Source organism: Lactuca saligna, chromosome 7, assembly GCF_052625555.1.
Source record: "Lactuca saligna cultivar CGN05327 chromosome 7, ASM5262555v1, whole genome shotgun sequence".
Classification (NCBI taxonomy): Eukaryota; Viridiplantae; Streptophyta; class Magnoliopsida; order Asterales; family Asteraceae; genus Lactuca; species Lactuca saligna.
In genome coordinates, this window is record NC_136423.1 from 52,336,099 (window position 1) to 52,342,098 (window position 6,000).

Consider the following 6,000-nt stretch of genomic DNA (forward strand, 5'->3'; position numbering starts at 1 on the left):
GATTTCTCATACAAAGAGATATTTGAGAGAGATTTCAAGTGTGGCATTTGTGAGTGTTTGGCTCCGCAATGCAAGTTTCTTGAGCCCCGTTAAGTCATGATTAAGGATCCCACACACTCCTGATGAGTATGCAACATGGTTTTTATCAGTTTAGTTCATTGATTAGCACTAGGGCTTAGGAAATTTTAACGCAAGACTTTTCTCAAGTGATGTTTTCCCATTAATATAGTAAGTTATACAGTATGAACATAACACAAACCCTAATACGCAAGGTTTAATCGAGTTGACCGGTTTGACTTGATGACTTGACTTGACTCAAGATTGACGATTGTCACATATGGTTTCATATTTTTTTGTTTTTTTTTTTGAAAAAAAAAACATGTATAAAAACAACTCCTAATCAATAATACGGTAAAATTTCTTCAAAAAACGAAAAATAACTCGTTGTTCTTTGAAGGCTCCATTGAGAGAAAATAGTAGATAAAATCAAGAAAAAAAAGTAGGCCAAATGACTTAATTTGAAAAATAAACCATTATATATTATGAGTCGATGCACCCTGAAAGAGTAGACAGGCCAAGAAAGAGTGGCTCATTTATTGTCCGAAACAGTAATCAAACTTAAAAAATTTCCGTTGACCGTAGTCAAATTGTGTTTGACAGTAGATGGTCCTAATCATCTTCGGTTTCTTGGACTATTTTGGAAAAAATGAGTATTTTTTTTGCTAAAAATGGATAAGTCATTAAGGATTTAGACTAATTTAGTAATTTTTTCTTAAAAAGTTAATTAGTCATTGTTTAAGATTTTCTTGTTAAGAAAAAGTATTCATATGTTTTTGTATTAAAAAAAAAAAATCAAACATTTTAAATGTCCTAAAATTTAGTAATTTATTTCAATAAAAAGTATTTATATGTTTAGATTTTCAATAAAAAAAATAACTTTAATCTAAAAATCTATAATCAATGAGATTCTATATTTTTAAAAATTTGAACACATTCATAAATTATTTAGCTATTTTGTGTTGATATGTAACTTAAAATAATAAGAACTTCATTAAAATAAATACATTAAAATCATACGTGTATAGGGACATCTATTTTATCTTAAATGATAAAAGATTTATTTTTTTGGCCACATGGCACTATTCTACAACTTCATAATTTTTCTTCGGTTAATTCCATTGGCATTGAATTTTAATAATCTATTATTTTTTTTATTCATTGGTTAATTAGGTTAGAGATTTATGTATTATATAGATTGATTAAAAAAATTATATAATAAGGTGTAAACATTAACATTTGGAAAACGAAAATTTTCAATAATACATGACTTAAATAAGAAATAAGAAAGTACTTTAATCTAATAATAAAGCAATATTGTTGAAAATATTTAAAAAAATTGTCTTAAATCACAAATTTCCATACATTTTTTTGAATACAAATTTGAAAGTTATATTGGTAAGTCTACCATTAAAAAAAATGACTATAAAATGTTACCATTACATACCTCAAAAAAATGCTTAAATAAGGTTAAATATCTTTGATTTCAATAGTGGCCCGCTATATTTGAGAGTGCCTTGACAAAAAAATATCCTTCAAAAATATTTTCAAAGTTTATGTTATATAATATTACTGCTATATGTAATTACGATGAAAGGAAAATGCTATAATTCACATTTAAATGAAAATAAATTACAAATCGAAAACTAAATTGTAAAAAAAAATAATAATAAAAAAAACAAAAAAACAAAAAAAACAAACAAACAAACTAACTAACTAACTAAAAAAACAAAAAATGTTTGCCTCCCGATAAAATGTCCATATTGCAAGTAGCTAAAATGAAAGTAAAATGGTTTATTTAACATTGAAATGAAACTGAAATGTTAGAAATATATTAAAATAAAATTGTAATATTATCTTTGACATTGAAATGAAAGTAAATGGCTATAATTGACATCAAAAGGAAAGTAAAATGCTAGAATTGTAACGACCTAAATTTGCTATCATTGTCGAGGTTAGGGTTTCGTTAAGTTTTTTTCTTAAACTAACCTTTTTCTAGGTTTAAAGTTGAGTTATCAAGGTCAAAATGTAATAAAATGATTCTTGAACATGTACATGAGTTTAGGAGTCACCTTGTCATATTTTGAATGCCTATATTGTAACTTATGGGGTATTTAACTGAAGATAACCCAAAAAGTCAGATTTGTAACCCTAATTGCAGCTAACAACTTCCATTTAAGAGAGTTTGTGAGTAATGTTTCCTTGCTTGAAGATTAGAAGTAATCAAGAAGTTGGTGATTTTGAGGTTTTTTTTTGGTGGTTTTTGAAGTAGTGTAGCGGTGGTCTCTCCTGATCATCTTGCTCCTAGAATTTCCTAAGATTTGTAGAGGTATTAATTGATTCTTCAACTCTCATTTATTATTTGGGTTTAATAGGAACATATATCCTGGAGGTTATGCACAAATATGGTACTTTTAGAAAAAGTTTGAAATGTAGACAGAATTGTTGACTTGTCTTGTGAGGGCTATAGAGCCTAATCCGGTCTGAAATAGAGAATGGATTTTACAGACAAAATTGTAAGAAGTCGAGTCTAGTTTCCAAGGACTATGATATCAATCCATTTGGAGTTGGATTATGTTTTATGCTCAAAACATTGAACATGGATTAGGCTTGTGAAACTTTAAAAAATATGAAAATTAGATTTTGTTTTTTGTTTTGATTTCTCATTTTGTATTGAGCTTTTATGAAATTGTTTATGGTGTTCATTAGTGGTGTTGGGCGGATATATTTATGTTTTACACATTAGTCTTGGTCCATCCTTTTTAGAGTTAGTCAGGAACTTACAAATCTTGACAAGTCGTTGTTTGAAAATTATTCTAGCTTGTGTGTGTATTTCCATGTTAGTGATATGTTCTGGAAAACATGTTATCTTGTTATAGTATGTTAGTAGGATGTAGTGTATGCTAGATGATAATTATTGTGGTATATTCATGCTAGTTTATAGTATATGGATTATTGTGTTATGTTGTAACGCCTGATTACACATTTAATTATGATTTATTGATTTTATAGAGCAACTCGACGAGTTGGTAGCCCCAAACACATCGAGTAGAGACAAGGAAGGGATGCGGGTTTTAAGCAATCTACTCGACAAGTGAAGAGACCTCGACTCGGCGAGTAGGTCTACCATAGTGAAACCCTAATCTCGGGGTTTTGCACCCTATTTAAGCATCTTAATCCCCACTTTATGGCCTCATTTATAGCCTCCAAGTCCCAAACCCTAATCCATGAAATCCTAGAGCCTTGTGTGAGTTTGTGAGCCATTTTAAGTGGTATTTGTGTGATTTGAAGCTTATAGAAGAAGAAGAAGAAGTTAGAGGGCTCCAGGAGAAGGTTGTAGATCCAGAAGCAACATCTCATCCTCTTCATTTTTTGGTAATCAAGACTCTAACTTGCCTAGTAGTCTCTTAGATCTCCTTATTTTCACTTTATGAGGGTTTTTGGTCCAAGAAGCTTAGCCCTTGGGGAATGGACGTCCCAAGTGAATTACCTTTCAGATCTGGGTCTAGAAGGGGTTTCATGGCATAAAGGTGCAAACTTTATGACCATGGAAGCCCCATGCAAGATTTAAGGTGTTATCATGCCCTTTTAAGCCCCAAAAGGTCATGCATGGAAGGAAAGCATGAGACTTTATGTGTTCATTTGGTTTCTAGGACCTAGATCTCAGTTTTCGTGCTTTGGTTTGGAGTTTTATGGCTTTTGGAAAAAGATCTATGTCCTAAAGAACTAGGGTTTGAGCTAAACCCATTAAGAAGGATTGTTAAGGGGTAAAGTTGGAAACTTTACCCTTAAGAGGGAATTTCCAGTATGTAGAAGAAGTATGGAGTTTGGATCTGGAGAGTAGAGGCTTAATCTATTAAGATGGCCCAAACAGACAGAGGAACTCGTCGAGTCCATAAAGGAACTCAACGAGTTGAGTCGTTTTGTCCCATTTCTGATTATGGTAGAAATCGACGAGTCTGAGGATGACTCAACGATTTGATTTGCTAAATCGCGACTACGAGTAGCCAAATAGAACTCGACGAGCCGGGGGGTGAGTCTGCGAGTTGGATCGCGATTTCAGGATTTTTGAGTTATAGAACTCGACGAGTTGATAGGTCAATTCGGTGAGTTGGGTAAACCCAGAATATTGACTTTGACCAAGGGTAAAATGGTTATTTTACCCTTAGAAGGATTCTCAGTTTTGACTAAGTGATTATTGTGATAATGATAGTCGGGGAGTTGTTGGAGCAGCCATTAGAGATTCCTCACACGAGATTGCATCAGCCAACTTGAGAGGTGAGTTTCTTTCAGTAGGAACGAATCGAAGGCACCAATGTCGGCCTGTGTAGAGTAGCTAAGTGTGGGTTGGGCTTGTATCTTAGAATTATTATGTTTGGTAACTATGTGTGGGTTGGGATCGTATCTTAGAATTATTATATTTAGTAGCTAAGTGTGGGTTGGGCCTGTCTCTTAGACTTGTTTATGATTAGTAGCTAAGTGTGGGAAGGGCCCATATCTTAGTATTATCTGAACATGTTTATGAACTGGTAGATCATAGTTATACTTGTTGTCTGTGTGATACTTGTATGGCCTGTATCTCCCGGATGGCGGAGCATGGCCGAGGCCCGTACCTCCTAGCCAACTGAGTGTGGGTGAGGCCCATATCTCCTAGTTAGTAGAGTGTGGGCGAGGCTCATATCTCTGGGATAGTTGAGTGTGGGTGAGGCATGTATCCCATAGTTAGTCGAGTATGGGCGGGGGCCCGTATCTCCTTGAGTGTGGGCGAGGCTCGTATCCCCTAGTTGCATGTTATATGTTATGTGTATGGTATAGGGTAGTTTGGGGAGATTCATTAAGCTTCGTGCTTACATTTTTCAGTTTTGGTTTTAGGTACTTCTGGTAGCAAAGGGAAGAGCTCGGGATGATTGCAGCACACACACTATTTGTTCAGCCTGGGATGTTTAGACTCTGATATTTTGACACATGATTTTGATACAGTATTTTATTATAATGATTTGAGATACATTACTTATGATTTTATGTTATGATGAATGGTATTTATGGTTTGATGAATAATTAAAACCACAATTTTTGGACCGTATTCTTGGGATGTTTCAAGTTGGTATCAGAGCCTTGGTTTGAGGAATTCAGACACACTCTCAGGTGTGTCTGAACTCAAATTGAGGACTTGGTATGAAAATTTTCAAAAGAAAATCATTTTCATAAAAGGGAACTTTGAACAGAGAAAAGAATTTCGAAAAGAGAAAAGAATTTTGAACGTGGGCGAGGCTCGTATCCCCTAGTTGCATGTTATATGTTATGTGTATGGTATAGGGTAGTTTGGGGAGATTCATTAAGCTTCGTGCTTACATTTTTCAGTTTTGGTTTTAGGTACTTCTGGTAGCAAAGGGAAGAGCTCGGGATGATTGCAGCGCACACACTATTTGTTCAGCCTGGGATGTTTAGACTCTGATATTTTGACACATGATTTTGATACAGTATTTTATTATAATGATTTGAGATACATTACTTATGATTTTATGTTATGATGAATGGTATTTATGGTTTGATGAATAATTAAAACCACAATTTTTGGACCGTATTCTTGGGATGTTTCAAGTTGGTATCAGAGCCTTGGTTTGAGGAATTCAGACACACTCTCAGGTGTGTCTAAACTCAAATTGAGGACTTGGTATGAAAATTTTCAAAAGAAAATCATTTTCATAAAAGGGAACTTTGAACAGAGAAAAGAATTTCGAAAAGAGAAAAGAATTTTGAAATGACAAAAAGGGTGTGGTGCATGCAATCAGCCGAGATCAAGTAAGTACTCCCAAATTACCCATACAATTTATGTTATGATATGTTTATGAGAACTGCATGTTAGATTAGGGCTAAGGATCTAGGAAGGATGCCTTATGTGCATGTTACATGTGTATCAACTTTATGAACTGCATGCTAGTA